Below are 16689 nucleotides of genomic sequence, written 5' to 3' on the forward strand. Positions count from 1 at the left end.
TCTAGGGAACTTTCCATAACTTCTGTCCTGCTCAGAAAACATGAAGCAATGTTCCATAACTTGGGTGAGAGTCTCCTTCCCTTAGCTCGGGGCCTCCCTGGCCATCCTCGGGGCCTCCCTGGCCATCCTCGGAGTAGTGGTATTGGCAGCCTAGCAGTGATTTTTCGTTTTTTTTTTTTTTTAGAAAATCAGTCCCAGTCAATCACTAAATTGCCACCCGCTTTATGACCGATTTTTTTAGAGTTCAGTTTAAGACCTAAATGCGGTGTTAAGACACCTGTGGTGTTAAAGAAGTCTTATTGAGAAAATATACTCTATGGACTTAAGTAAATATTTTTGAAAAAGACCATCAGAAGTTAGTTCTTGGACCCAACTCTATAAGTTTATAAGTGTAGTCTCAATAATAGTAGCCCAATTTTTTCCCAATTTTTTGTAAGGAAAAAAAATAATGTTACCGAGCTCCAGCTCTTGTCCCCGCCTTAGTTTACTGTTACAAGTTCGTTAATAATATATCAATTCCTCAATGATTTAAACATGCTATATTTTAAGTGCAGTAAATCAGATCGAGTCAGTAACAAAGTTCTAGCTCCTGTCCCCCACCTTAGCCTCCTTTCGTATCTTCGTTAATACCTGATCAGTTCCCTTCAAATTTGAAAACAGCTGTATTTTGAATATAGTAAAATAAATCAAAAGCAGATACCGAGCTCCAGCTCTTGTCCTTCACCTTACTTTACTCTTACAACTCTGTTATTCACCAATCAAGTTCCCTTAAATTTAAAACTACTGTATTTCAGATATAGTAAAATTATAATACTTTAGTTACTTCTTGATCTTGAAAAGAAAATAGTTACCGAGTTCTAGCTCCCGTTCTCTGCCTTAGTTTACTTCCATAGATTCGATATTATCTGTCCAATCCTGTTACGAACCCAACTCCATCGTCGGAGCATGGAGCAGCGACGTCAACGCCATCTGTGAGTCTGTTCCCTAAACCCCCACAAAATGGACGACGCCATCTGGTGGTGGCTGTAGGATACCTGTCAGAGACTCTAGATTCCGGCCTTGGTCAGCCCGAAGAGTCGCTGTAGCTGACCTCTGGTAAGGTGGCGCCTAGAAATCGGCGCCATCTATCGTGATAGAAGTTGTATGTCAATGTCAGAGTCCGTAAGTGGTATTTCCTAGTATCCCAAGTACTGGCCAGTTTACTGATGACGTGTCTGTGTCCACAGAGGCGACGTAGGGTTGTAGTGGCACGAGGACAATCAGTCTACCCAGGGCAGCCTATTATATCTCTACTTCATTCTGCTTTATGTGAGCAGTGAGCCGCCGCCGAAGAGGAACTGAGTAGTATCTGCTGTCTGCCTGTGAAGTGGCAGTGACAGAATTCGGCGTATCCCGGGACTGGCTACAGGAAGAGACGACCGGCAGAGAGGTGCTACGGAGGAGTGTAACTAGCTAGTTGCAAGAAGCTCCTGCCAGGGGTTCGCTACCCTTGTGTTTGTTCATGTGGAGGCCCAGCAGAGCGAGGCTGATGTTCTCTGCCAGCACCAGGCTGGAGAGTGATTGTGAGCGTTCACAAGGAGCTCCTAGTGATACTGTAGACAGGCTGGCCCATGGCTAGGGTAGAGTCGTTGGTGTTTCCCAGTACTGGTTGAGGACGGTACTGTGTGTTGAGGAAACACGGAAGTTGACAAGGCTGCACTGCATGAGCATCGAGGAGCGCTTAGTGTTCTATGAGAGCAACACTTGTGTATGTATCAGTGTAGTAATACTTCGTTTATGATTCTATTTAAGGTGATGGGAAAGTGATAATATTAGAATATATTGATAATTGATGAGTGTCGTATTCCTTTCAACTCCCCCCCCCCCCTTATGTTTTACTTGCATTACCAAGCTCACTCCTTGAAAGCCACTACCGACTTGGGGTCGGATACTAGTACTTTGGTTCCTCCAGCAAAGAAACTGGTTACGACCCCATAGTGGCTGTAACAAATCCCCCCCCCTGAAATTTAAACGCGCAGTATTTTAATCATAGTAAATTCAATAAATAAGTTGTCAAGTGCAACTTTTTTAAGATATATGTAAACTAAGACATGTCATTATGAAGTCGCAAACAACTTTAAGTATTATATCAAAACTAAACACGTGCAACTTTATGTACTAATAAACTTATGCTTTAAGTAAAAATTAATAAAAATAACTTAACTTTTATGTAGTAACAGCTTTCACTAAGACATTTACAGTCAAAAACTCGTTAATAACATTTAATATGACACAGATCTTTAAGTAACTAGTTGACCTTTTTGTAACAAACTTTCATTTCTGTTTATTAATTATTCTGTTAAAATATATTTTCTTAGCCACTTTATCTTAAAACTGTGAACAACAATGCATCACCCTACCTAACTTGACTTACCTGTACTACCCTAATATAACTTACCTACCCCAACCCAACTTATCCATACTTACCTAACCTGACTTACCTGAGTTAACGTATTCTAATATAACTTACCTAGCCCAGCTTACCCTTTTCCTCCCTATCTGGGGTAGCTTATCCATCCTTACCTGGTGTAACTTACGTAACTTAGCATACCTCGTGTAACTTTACTATCCTGATTTACCTGTAGTAGCCTGTCCTAATGTAACTCGTCATAGCATAAATTACACAATGTAACTTCCCTTACCTAACCTACCTTACCTGACATAACTTACCCATCCTGAGCTAACTTGCCTAACATCTTGCATAACTTACCTAACTTAAGGGGGCATAATGCGGTAAAATCAAAGTTGTTCAATTTTGTTCAAACTTTATTTAATAGTTGTATATGGAAAGTGCTGCAACTGGTCCACGTTTCAGCATCGCAGCCTAAATAGAAAGGGAGAAAAAAAATGTGTATTTTAGACGATTTTTCCACATTTTTCAACGTGATACAACAAACACAAGTGTCAACCGAAATCATTTCTATTACACTTTTCTATTACATTAGCATATAATAAAGGATCCGTTTAGTGGATGTTTTAAAATGTTTTAGTTTTACTAATACAAATAATCAAAGTTCCATAACAAATTATGCAAACATAACATGGTTTATTACTATTATAAAGTCAATAAAGGAACTTGACTTTAATGGTTCTTACAGAGACTGTAGAGACGTAAACTCTACATATAAGGTGTAAGTTTCATGTAAATTGAATAAAAAATGAAAGTTATAGGAACGTTTATGTTACTTGAAAATAAATAAGTAAAAAACAGTCTAAGGTGCTGCCATCTGTGGCTGAGGTTGACATCAACCAATTTCCTGGCCCCCTTACAGATAGGCTTACGTGTAGTCAGGTGTATAAGTTTCGTGCAAATCGTCCGATAAAGAAATAAACAAAAAATTACTAATTTTTTTATAAAACTAATTAATAAATATTTTTATTATATGCTATTGTAATAGCTGAGAGTCATAGACATGATTTCAATTGACACTTGTGCTTGATGTTAATTTTTGACCATTTTGAAATATTTTGGAACATAATTAAATATTTTTTTCTCCCTATTTATGCTACGATGCCGAGACTGCGACCATTTGAAGCCAATTTCATATACAACTAGTCAGAAAAGTTTGAAATCGAACCAGTATTCATTTATTGCATATTTTGCCAATATGCGCCCTTAAAGTATTACTTTATTCTTTCTAAAACATTAACTCTTCATATATTTACACAGACAACACTCTTTTACACTTACAGATACACACCATAACTTTCATATTACTCACAAACATTCACAGACTTACATAAAATACCCATGACATACACTTTTACATAAATTGCACAAATACACAAAATATGTCACATTTTCATTTACACATATAGTTACACTCGCAAACTTATAATTACATTCACAAACTTATACAACTTACACAAACAATTACACTTGAAAACTTATAATTACATTCACAAACTTATACAACTTAAGCAAATACTCAGTTCACTCACTCACTTACACAAACACAGAATTATATATGCACACATTCATTCAGTTCCTTAACTTAGTCACATGTACAAACTTGTACAAAATACATAAAATTAGCCAACATGTAAGTACATTTATGTACTAACACAGATTATATGTACTCTTAGATAAACTAGCACAACTCCCGCAAAAACTTAGATGCTTACACACATACTAATTTCAGAACATTACATAAAATACATAACCAACTAATTTATCTCTTATCTCGTCCAAGCTCATTTGTATTACTAGTTCCCTCTGTTTGTTCTCCTTCCAATCTCTATTATTCTTGTTAAAGTGTTGTTTAAAGTAGTACTCCCTTACATAACCCCCATGCCTAGGACTTAAGAGGGAGATAAGTGAGCGGATGGGTATGGGGAAATGGCGGGTTAGGGGACAGATAAGGTGTGTACTGACCATGTGATAATTAACGGGTGAGTAATTATTTACACAAGTAAACAAGAGTATTGAAGGAGTGGATATGCTTACTTTAATTAGGCTGGAGCTGGTCTTGATCTGAAACACTAAGTTTGATGAACTAAGGCGGAGGACAGGAGTTGGAGCTCGGTAATTGCTTTGATTTTGTTAAGTCTGAAATATACATGTTTTAAATTTTATAGGCATTGAACTGATAATAACAAGCTTATGAGAGCAAACTAAGGCAGGGGACAAGGAGCTTAAACTGGGTAACTAAATTGTTGTATTTTACTATGCCCGAAATACAGTAGTTTTAAATTTCAGTGGGATTGGAATGATATTATCGAATCTACGGAAATAAACTAAAATGAAGAACGGAAGCTAGAACTCGATAACTTTATTTTCTTTTCTTACTACGTTCGAAATATGACTGTTTAAGTCTCGAGAAAAGTGACTGGTAAATAGCGGAGTTGTGAGCACTCCGAACATTTAGCAAGCTCGATTGTTTCAAACATGGCTTGGACATGTATATGAGTGGGATTGGGTGGATATAAATAGGAGCTGTCTCGTATGGGCCTTCTGTAGTTACCTTTATTCTTATATTCTTATGTCCAAAATAGAGCTGTTTTTAAATTTAAGGGTAATTGAGCAGGTATTAATGAAGATACGAGAGAGGGGGGGGGTTAAGTTGGAGGATATGAGCTAGAACTTGGCTACTGACCCTATCTGATTTATTGTGTCCGAAATATAGTGGGTTATAAATATTAGGGGGAATTGATATATTATTAACGAAGTTGTAACAGTAAACTAAGGCGGGGACAAGGGCTGGAGCTTGGTAACACTATTTTCTTTTCTTACTACGTTCGAAGTATGATTGTTTTAAATTGGGGGTAAAATTGGGAATACTAGTAGCAAAACTACACTTATACACGTATAGAACTGGATCCAAGAACTAGCTTCTGATGAACTTTTTAAAATATCTGATTAGTCCGTAGTTTATTTTCTCAATAAGAATTCTTTAATACCACATGTGTAAGTAAAACTCTGAAAATAAATAGAGGCGGGTCCAAGAACTAACTTCTATTACTGTGAATTACTTTACAAAAAATGAAACTTAAGTCCGTAGAGTTTATTTTTCTCTATAAGAGCTGTTTAAGACTGCAGCGAGAATTTAAACTCTGAAAAATTTTGGTCCTAAACTGGATTCTGACAAATTTCGGTTTTTAACTGGTCTCTGAAAAAGATTTGGTTTTAAAACGGGTAGCAACTTAGCGATGACTGGGACTCTAAAATATTTCCCCTAAAAACATTTGGCAACTTAGCGATGATTTTTCGAGGTCAGACCCCAGGACCTCTCAGAGTGGCAACATAGCGATGATTTTTCGAGGTCAGACCCCAGGACCTCTCAGAGTGGCAACTTAGCGATGATTTTTCGAGGTCAGACCCCAGGACCTCTCAGAGTGGCAACTTAGCGATGATTTTTCGAGGTCAGACCCCAGGACCTCTCAGAGTGGCAACTTAGCGATGATTTTCCCCCAAAACGAGAAATCACAGCTAAGCTGCCAATCCCACTACTGCTCGGAACCTCCCTGGCCATCTTCGGGCCACATTAGCCATCCCCTTTTCTTCACAGTCTTACCCACCTGCTTCTACACTATACTATCGAGCCCGTTGTCAGAGCAAATCAATTACCATGGGAAACCACACCTGAAACCACCTGGATAGTTATCTAGATATTTGTGATGATCTGAAAGCATATTATGGTTTCAGTAATAGTCTACATGTAAACTGGTAAATGAACCTTTGAGTAAACAGATTATTCTCAAGTTATAACGTTACTGTATTTTAAATCGTTAGTTTTAAATATAAAAAGTGTATGCTGAAAACGTTTTCTTTGAAGAATTTGGTTTTCTGTAAACGGAATTATCGGGTACAATGAAATAGTTGTCCAGTTCAAAACTTCACATTATTGTAAATAATACACTGCATTAACATAACCAAACGTAATGAAACCTATACTAACCCATTCAAATCTTAACCTACAGTATCCTTAAACCTAACCATGGATAGAGTAAATAATTACACTAATTATGTAGCTGTTCCCAGTCCATTCCCTTGTGCGGATCTCCTCCCTGAGGACAGGTTGATATTGTATGTTGTTGTTGTTTCAGATTCAGGTATTCTGAACAAAAAGTTCAATACATAATTTCAAATATAGATATGATAGAGCTCGAAAAGCTCAAGAACCTGTACACCAGTAGATTGACGGTTGACAGGCAGGACCAAAGAGCCGCAGCTCAACCCCCGCAAGTACAACTAGTGAATACAACTAGGTGAGTACCTGACACCTTCACTTCTCTTCTGTGATACTTTCTTCTTCCTTCCTTCACAGCTCTTCCTCCTTGATAGTTCCTTCACAGCTCTTCCTCCGTGATAGTTCCTTCTTCCTGCCTTCACAGCTCTTCCTCCCTGCCTTCACAGCTCTTCCTCCTTGATAGTTCCTTCACAGCTCTTCCTCCGTGATAGTTCCTTCTTCCTTCCTTCACAGCTCTTCCTCCTTGATAGTTCCTTCTTCCTTCCTTCACAGCTCTTCCTCCTTGATAGTTCCTTCACAGCTCTTCCTCCGTGATAGTTCCTTCTTCCTTCCTTCACAGCTCTTCCTCCTTGATAGTTCCTTCTTGCTTCCTTCACAGCTCTTCCTCCTTGATAGTTCCTTCACAGCTCTTCCTCCTTGATAGTTCCTTCTTCCTTCCTTCACAGCTCTTCCTCCTTGATAGTTCCTTCTTGCTTCCTTCACAGCTCTTCCTCCTTGATAGTTCCTTCACAGCTCTTCCTCCTTGATAGTTCCTTCTTCCTTCCTTCACAGCTCTTCCTCCTTGATACTTCCTTCTTGCTTCCTTTACAGCTCTTCCTCCTTGATAGTTCCTTCTTGCTTCCTTCACAGCTCTTCCTCCTTGATACTTCCTTCCTGCTTCAATCCCAGCTCCTCTCCCTCCGTATTACTTCCTGAATATGTCCATGGCACCTCCTTCTCCGTGATACTCCCTGCCTGCCTTCGCCCTTCCCGCCAAGTTGTGCCATTACTATGCGTCAATGTTTTCTTGAGCTGCTCCACGTAATACTTTTAACCCCATCAACCTGCCTGCGTGTCTTCTCTTTCTCAACTGTCTTATTGCCTATCTGTTTGTTTGCTTGCTTTCTCTCTTCTCTGTTACTCTGCTTGCCTGTGAGGTGTCTGGCAAGACGCCAGGTCTATCTCCTGACCTGTCATGCCTGACCAGGTCTATCTCCTGTCTGCATACACAACACGAACCAACAGAGAGTTGTGATGGACCACAACACAACTTACACTGAACGTGATCAAACACCCCAAGATGGTTGATGATAGGACAGGTCAGAGACGAGGTCAGTCTTGCTGAGATGAGAGCCAAGCGCGCCACTCTTTACGTTACGGGTTGCTAGCAGCGCCGGCCCTGGCAGCACGCCATCTCTCACTACCTCACCCCCGGGTTTCTACTGAAAACATTTAGCAAGCACTAAACATTGGAAGGCCACCATACAAGACCTTGATTGGCTTACAACCTCGAGAAGGACCAATTGACTTTCACACATGGGTCGAGGGCTTCACACTGGTCGACCTGCGAGATGGTGGCCACCATCCTCCAGTGTGGCCACCATCCTCCAGTGTGGCCACCATCCTCCAGTGTGGCCACCATCCTCCAGTGTGGCCACCATCCTCCAGTGTGGCCACCATCCTCCAGTGTGGCCACCATCCTCCAGTGTGGCCACCATCCTCCAGTGTGGCCACCATCCTCCAGTGTGGCCACCATCCTCCAGTGTGGCCACCATCCTCCAGTGTGGCCACCATCCTCCAGTGTGGCCACCATCCTCCAGTGTGGCCACCATCCTCCAGTGTGGCCACCATCCTCCAGTGTGGCCACCATCCTCCAGTGTGGCCACCATCCTCCAGTGTGGCCACCATCCTCCAGTGTGGCCACCATCCTCCAGTGTGGCCACCATCCTCCAGTGTGGCCACCTTCCTCCAGTGTGGCCACCATCCTCCAGTGTGGCCACCATCCTCCAGTGTGGCCACCATCCTCCAGTGTGGCCACCATCCTCCAGTGTGGCCACCATCCTCCAGTGTGGCCACCATCCTCCAGTGTGGCCACCTTCCTCCAGTGTGGCCACTTTCCTCCTGTGTGGCCAATGCGGAGGCAGGACGGGTGGAGGCAGGGTGGGTGGAGGCAGGGTGGGTGGAGGCAGGGCGGGTGGAGGCAGGGCGGGTGGAGGCAGGGTGGGTGGAGGCAGGGTGGGTGGAGGCAGGGCGGGTGGAGGCAGGGCGGGTGGAGGCAGGACGGGTGGAGGCAGGGTGGGTGGAGGCAGGGTGGGTGGAGGCAGGGCGGGTGGAGGCAGGGCGGGTGGAGACAGGGTGGGTGGAGGCAGGGCGGGTGGAGGCAGGGCGGGTGGAGGCAGGGTGGGTGGAGGCAGGGCGGGTGGAGGCAGGGCGGGTGGAGGCAGGGCGGGTGGAGGCAGGGCGGGTGGAGGCAGGGCGGGTGGAGGCAGGGCGGGTGGAGGCAGGGTGGGTGGAGGCAGGGCGGGTGGAGGCAGGGCGGGTGGAGGCAGGGTTGGTGAGGGCTGAGGACAATAGTGTGGTGGTGGTGATGGAGCAACTTGGCAGGAGGCAGTGTTTACAAGGCAGGCCGCCACCCCTCACTCCTCCCTCTTATCTTAATCCACAATATTACATTTCTTTAAGAGTTCCTCCCACTGACCAGGTGTCACCACCACTGTCCCACACACACCAGGTGTCACCACCACTGTCCCACACACACCAGGTGTCACCACCACTGTCCCACACACACCAGGTGTCACCACCACTGTCTCTCACACACCAGGTGTCACCACCACTGTCCCACACACACCAGGTGTCACCACCACTGTCCCACACACACCAGGTGTCACCACCACTGTCCCACACACACCAGGTGTCACCACCACTGTCTCTCACACACCAGGTGTCACCACCACTGTCCCACACACACCAGGTGTCACCACCACTGTCCCACACACACCAGGTGTCACCACCACTGTCACACACACACCAGGTGTCACCACCACTGTCTCACACACACCAGGTGTCACCACCACTGTCTCACACACACCAGGTGTCACCACCACTGTCACACACACACCAGGTGTCACCACCACTGTCTCACACACACCAGGTGTCACCACCACTGTCTCACACACACCAGGTGTCACCACCACTGTCTCACACACACCAGGTGTCACCACCACTGTCTCACACACACCAGGTGTCACCACCACTGTCCCACACACACCAGGTGTCACCACCACTGTCTCACACACACCAGGTGTCACCACCACTGTCTCACACACACCAGGTGTCACCACCACTGTCTCTCACACACCAGGTGTCACCACCACTGTCCCACACACACCAGGTGTCACCACCACTGTCTCTCACACACCAGGTGTCACCACCACTGTCCCACACACACCAGGTGTCACCACCACTGTCCCACACACACCAGGTGTCACCACCACTGTCACACACACACCAGGTGTCACCACCACTGTCTCACACACACCAGGTGGGACAGGGCCACCAGGCAGGTGTTCCGTAGTGGTGATGGGGCCACCAGGCAGGTGTTCCGTAGTGGTGATGGGGCCACCAGGCAGGTGTTCCGTAGTGGTGATGGGACCACCAGGCAGGTGTTCCGTAGTGGTGATGGGGCCACCAGGCAGGTGTTCCGTAGTGGTGATGGGGCCACCAGGCAGGTGTTCCGTAGTGGTGATGGGGCCACCAGGCTGGTGTTCCGTAGTGGTGATGGGGCCACCAGGCAGGTGTTCCGTAGTGGTGATGGGGCCACCAGGCTGGTGTTTCGTAGTGGTGATGGGACAACCAGGCAGGTGTTCCGTAGTGGTGATGAGGCCACCAGGCTGGTGTTCCGTAGTGGTGATGGGGCCACTATAGCTTATATTAGCTAGAAAATATACATTTTTAACGAATGACTAAAATAAATAATTCATGACAAAAATATAATCCACTTTGACATTCATGACACGGAAGGATTTTATATCTGTTTAACTCCCACGACCTGAGAATGGTGAGCCTGGTGGCTTACTGTGACTATGATGGTGGCTTACTGTGACTATGGTGAGCCTGGTGGCTTACTGTGACTATGGTGAGCCTGGTGGCTTACTGTGACTATGGTGAGCCTGGTGGCTTACTGTGACTATGGTGAGCCTGGTGGCTTACTGTGACTATGGTGAGCCTGGTGGCTTACTGTGACTATGGTGAGCCTGGTGGCTTACTGTGAGAGAATGGTGAACCTGGTGGCTTACTGTGACTATAGTGAACGTGTTGGGCTACGGTGACTATGGTGAACGTGTTGGGCTACGGTGACTACGGTGAACGTGTTGGGTTACGGTGAACGTGTTGGGCTACGGTGACTATGATGAACGAGTTGGGCTACGGTGACTATGATGAACGTGTTGGGCTACGGTGACTACGGTGAACGTGTTGGGCTACGGTGACTATGATGAACGTGTTGGGCTACGGTGACTATGATGAACGTGCTGGGCTACGGTGACTATGGTGAACGTGTTTGGCTACGGTGACTATGATGAACGTGCTTGGCTACGGTGACTACGGTGAACGTGTTGGGCTACGGTGACTACGGTGAACGTGTTGGGCTACGGTGACTATGATGAACGTGTTGGGCTACGGTGACTATGATGAACGTGCTGGGCTACGGTGACTATGGTGAACGTGTTGGGCTACGGTGACTACGGTGAACGTGTTGGGCTACGGTGACTGATGAACGTGTTGGGCTACGGTGACTACGGTGAACGTGTTGGGCTACGGTGACTACGGTGAACGTGTTGGGCTACGGTGACTATGATGAACGTGTTGGGCTACGGTGACTATGATGAACGTGTTGGGCTACGGTGACTACGGTGAACCAACTCCTCGGAAACAGCCTAATCAATTACCGTTAAAGTTTGAATTTCATTTATAATTGCATTTTAATATATTTTCATAACGTATTTTAGCAAATTTCGGCTCATATTAAATTCTGTAAAGAAAAAAGAATATAAGAGTTTGAGTTGATAATTTAGCGTTAGGCTTAGCAATGAGTCAGGGACTGTGTCACTGTACACAAGTATAGTGAAGGTGTTGAGTGTAAGAGTTACGGTGACATTACTGTGCTAACTGTGGTGGGCACATTGTGTGCTCACTAGACGAGCAGATGATATAGCTGTGTAGTTGGTCAATGGTGGCCAATGTTGGTAGTGTTGGGCCGGAGGTGGGGTGCCTCAGGTGTGGGGTAGGAGGTGGGGTGCCTCAGGTGTGGGGCAGGAGGTGGGGTGCCTCAGGTGTGGGGTAGGAGGTGGGGTGCCTCAGGTGTGGGGCAGGAGGTGGGGTCCCTCAGGTGTGGGGCAGGAGGTGGGGTGCCTCAGGTGTGGGGCAGGAGGTGGGGTGCCTCAGGTGTGGGGCAGGAGGTGGGGTGCCTCAGGTGTGGGGCAGGAGGTGGGGTGCCTCAGGTGTGGGGCAGGAGGTGGGGTGCCTCAGGTGTGGGGCAGGAGGTGGGGTGCCTCAGGTGTGGGGCAGGAGGTGGGGTGTCTCAGGTGTGGGGCAGGAGGTGGGGTGCCTCAGGTGTGGGGCAGGAGGTGGGGTGCGTCAGGTGTGGGGCAGGAGGTGGGGTGCCTCAGGTGTCGGGCAGGAGGTGGGGTGCCTCAGAGGTTCACATCAAGGCCCTGGTGACGCCTCACTGGAGGGCTCCTTCACCACTGTGAGGAAACATTGACATATAGAGACGGGAGAGTGAAGCATGAAGGGAGAGGGTCGCGCTCTCTACAATGTTCTGGACAATAGTTGTGTGCGAGGTACCACATGTGTGCCAGTTAATGGTGTGCTAAGGGGTCAGGGAGCGTGTGGTTAAGGTAACGCGTGGTTAAGGGGGCCTATAGTTAAGGGGGCGTGTACTCACCTATTTGTGCTTGCGGGGGTTGAGCCTTAGCTCTTTGGTCCCGCGTCTCAACCGTCAATCAACTGGTGTACAGGTTCCTGAGCCTACTGGGCTCTATCATGTCTACATTATAAACTGTGTATGGAGTCAGCCTCCACCACATCACTGCCTACTGCATTCCATCCGTTAACTACTCTGACACTTAAAAGGTTCTTTCTAACGTCCCTGTGGGTACTCAGTTTCCACCTGTGTCCCTCTTGTTCGCGTACCACCAGTGTTGAATAGTTTATCCTTATCTACCCGGTCGATTCCCCTGAGGATTTTGTAGGTTGTGATCATGTCCCCCCCTTACTCTTCTGTCTTCCAGTGTCGTAAGGTGCATTTCCCGCAGCCTTTCCTCATAACTCATGCCTCTTAGTTCTGGGACTAGTCTAGTAGCACACCTTTGTACTTTTTCCAGCTTCGTCTTGTGCTTGACAAGGTACGGGCTCCATGCAGGGGCCGCATACTCCAGGATTGGTCTTACATATGTGGTATACAAGATTCTGAACGATTCCTTACACAGGTTCCTGAACGCCGTTCTGATGTTAGCCAGCCTCGCATATGCCGCAGACGTAATTTTTTTTTAGTGGGCTTCAGGAGACAGGTTTGGTGTGATATCAACTCTTAGATCTTTCTCTCTGTTCGTTTCATTAAGTACTTCACCTCCTATTCTGTATGCTGTGTCTGGCCTCCTGTTTCCACTGCCTAGTTTCATTACTTTACATTTACTCGGGTTGAACTTAGGGAGACGTGTGGTTAAGGGGACGTGTGGTTAAGGGGCCGTGTGGTTAAGGGGCCGTGTGGTTAAGGGGCCGTGTGGTTAAGGGGACGTGTGGTTAAGGGGACGTGTGGTTAAGGGGACGTGTGGTTAAGGGGACGTGTGGTTAAGGGGACGTGTGGTTAAAGGGGGACGTGTGGTTAAGGGGACGTGTGGTTAAGGGGGACGTGTGGTTAAGGGGCCGTGTGGTTAAGGGGACGTGTGGTTAAGGGGACGTGTGGTTAAGGGGGACGTGTGGTTAAGGGGACGTGTGGTTAAGGGGACGTGTGGTTAAGGGGACGTGTGGTTAAGGGGCCGTGTGGTTAAGGGGCCGTGTGGTTAAGGGGCCGTGTGGTTAAGGGGCCGTGTGGTTAAGGGGACGTGTGGTTAAGGGGACGTGTGGTTAAGGGGACGTGTGGTTAAGGGGGACGTGTGGTTAAGGGGGACGTGTGGTTAAGGGGGACGTGTGGTTAAGGGGACGTGTGGTTAAGGGGACGTGTGGTTAAGGGGCCGTGTGGTTAAGGGGACGTGTGGTTAAGGGGACGTGTGGTTAAGGGGGACGTGTGGTTAAGGGGACGTGTGGTTAAGGGGACGTGTGGTTAAGGGGGACGTGTGGTTAAGGGGACGTGTGGTTAAGGGGGACGTGTGGTTAAGGGGACGTGTGGTTAAGGGGACGTGTGGTTAAGGGGCTGTGTGGTTAAGGGGACGTGTGGTTAAGGGGGACGTGTGGTTAAGGGGACGTGTGGTTAAGGGGACGTGTGGTTATGGAGACGTGTGGTTAAGGCGGCGTGAGGCAGCAGGGCCGCCCCAGGTGGGTGGCGAGGCAGCAGGGCCGCCCCAGGTGGGTGGCGAGGCAGCAGGGCCGCCCCAGGTGGGTGGCGAGGCAGCAGGGCCGCCCCAGGTGGGTGGCGAGGCAGCAGGGCCGCCCCAGGTGGGTGGCGAGGCAGCAGGGCCGCCCCAGGTGGGTGGCGAGGCAGCAGGGCCGCCCCAGGTGGGTGGCGAGGCAGCAGGGCCGCCCCAGGTGGGTGGCGAGGCAGCAGACTTTTTCACAAAAGTTGTAGAAATCATCAGCCTTAATATCGAACGCAACAGTTGGCGGTCAGAGAGGGGCTGTCTCTCCAACCCTCTCCCATCCCTCCCACTCCCATCCCACCCACTCCCATCCCAACCACTCCCATCCCACCCACTCCTATCCCACCCACTCCCATCCCACCCACTCCTATCCCACCCACTCCCATCCCATCCCACCCTCTCCCATCCCACCCTCTCCCATCCCACCCTCTCCTATCCCACCCTCTCCCACCCACTCCCATCCCACCCACTCCCATCCCACCCACCCACTCCCATCCCACCCTCTCCCATCCCACCCTCTCCTATAGAGAGGGTGGGATGATAGAGCTAGTACAGCCACTAAGATAGAGCTAGTACAGCCACTAAGGTCAAGATAGAGCTAGTACAGCCACTAAGATAGAGCTAGTACAGCCACTAAGGTCAAGATAGAGCTACTACAGCCACTAAGATAGAGCTAGTACAGCCACTAAGATAGAGCTAGTACAGCCACTAAGGTCAAGATAGAGCTAGAACAGTCACTAAGGTCAAGATAGAGCTAGAACAGTCACTAAGGTCAAGATAGAGCTAGAACAGTCACTAAGGTCAAGATAGAGCTAGAACAGTCACTAAGGTCAAGATAGAGCTAGTACAGCCACTAAGGTCAAGATAGAGCTAGTACAGCCACTAAGATAGAGCTAGTACAGCCACTAAGGTCAAGATAGAGCTAGAACAGTCACTAAGGTCAAGATAGAGCTAGAACAGTCACTAAGGTCAAGATAGAGCTAGTACAGTCACTAAGGTCAAGATAGAGCTAGAACAGTCACTAAGGTCAAGATAGAGCTAGTACAGCCACTAAGGTCAAGATAGAGCTAGTACATACTATACCTACAGCCACTAAGGTCAAGATAGAGCTAGTACATACTATACCTAAAGCCACTAAGGTCAAGATAGAGTTAGTACAGCCACTAAGGTCAAGATAGAGCTAGTACATACTATACCTACAGCCACTAAGGTCAAGATAGAGCTAGTACAGCCACTAAGGTCAAGATAGAGCTAGTACATACTATACCTACAGCCACTAAGGTCAAGATAGAGTTAGTACAGCCACTAAGGTCAAGATAGAGCTAGTACATACTATACCTACAGCCACTAAGGTCAAGATAGAGCTAGTACAGCCACTAAGGTCAAGATAGAGCTAGTAGATACTATACCTACAGCCACTAAGGTCAAGATAGAGCTAGTACAGCCACTAAGGTCAAGATAGAGCTAGTACATACTATACCTACAGCCACTAAGGTCAAGATAGAGCTAGTACAGCCACTAAGGTCAAGATAGAGCTAGTACATACTATACCTACAGCCACTAAGGTCAAGATAGAGCTAGTACAGCCACTAAGGTCAAGATAGAGCTAGTAGATACTATACCTACAGCCACTAAGGTCAAGATGGAGCTAGTACAGCCACTAAGGTCAAGATAGAGCTAGTACATACTATACCTACAGCCACTAAGGTCAAGATAGAGCTAGTACAGCCACTAAGGTCAAGATAGAACTAGTACATACTATACCTACAGCCACTAAGGTCAAGATAGAGCTAGTACAGTCACTAAGGTCAAGATAGAGCTAGTACATACTATACCTACAGCCACTAATACACAGTGTTTCCCACAAGAATCACTGCCTTCTTTTCTTTAATAATAAAGGAAATTATGTGAAAAAACTATGATAAAGAAATAGATGTAGTGGCCGTGGATGTAGAGAGACACCTGCCACCTGAGGACCACATAGACAACATTGTGCCACGAACCTATACTACACTTTCCTGTTTCAAAATTACTTTTTATACATGGATGGTAAAATACTAAAGAAATTGCTTACTACCTTTGTTAGACCAAAGTTGGAATATGCAGCGGTTGTGTGGTGGCCATATCTTACACATCTTAAGAAGCACATCAACACACTGGAACACGTGCAACAACATGCCACTAAATAGCTCCCGGAACTGAGAGACAAGAGTTACGAGGACAGGTAAAGAGGCATTAAATATGCTGAAACTAGAAGATAGAAGAAAAAGAGGCGATATGATCACTACATACAAAATAGTAACAGAAATCGACAAAATTGATAGGGAAGAATTCCTGAGACCCGGAGCTTGAAGAACAAGAGGTTATAAATTTATGCTAACTAAACAAAGATGCCGGAGAAATGTACAAATGTAGGGAATCCCTCCTACACGGGATTCCGTCGGTTCGATTCCCAGCCGTGGCAGAAACAAATGGGTAGAGTTTATTTCGCCTGATGATCCTATTCACCTAGCAGTAAATAGAAAACGTATGTGTGTGTTAGAACTATATTACACTATTACTCCCTCATCTATCCTTACCTCAACTATGGTATTTGTGCTTGGGGTTCTACTACCCGAAATCATTTA

The 16689-nt window shown here is 46.7% G+C and overlaps 2 protein-coding genes across 3 annotated transcripts in view; one reads left to right on the forward strand and one right to left on the reverse strand.

The window, feature by feature from the left end:
• Nucleotides 1–16689, reverse strand: part of LOC123774037 (5-hydroxytryptamine receptor 6) — a 51274-nt gene that overhangs the window by 33052 nt on the left and 1533 nt on the right. The window contains exon 2 of one of the 2 annotated variants that reach the window (XR_011225961.1): nt 2216–2863. The exons of the other annotated variant lie outside the window; for it this stretch is intronic. The gene's annotated coding sequence lies outside the window, so the exon portion shown is untranslated. Of the gene's footprint in view, nt 1–2215; nt 2864–16689 lie in introns of those variants that run through there. 2 annotated transcript variants of the gene reach the window in all.
• Nucleotides 1–16689, forward strand: part of LOC123774033 (ribitol-5-phosphate transferase FKTN) — a 75149-nt gene that overhangs the window by 24714 nt on the left and 33746 nt on the right. The window lies entirely within an intron of this gene.

The sequence above is a fragment of the Procambarus clarkii genome, chromosome 91, assembly GCF_040958095.1.
Source record: "Procambarus clarkii isolate CNS0578487 chromosome 91, FALCON_Pclarkii_2.0, whole genome shotgun sequence".
NCBI lineage: Eukaryota > Metazoa > Arthropoda > Malacostraca > Decapoda > Cambaridae > Procambarus > Procambarus clarkii.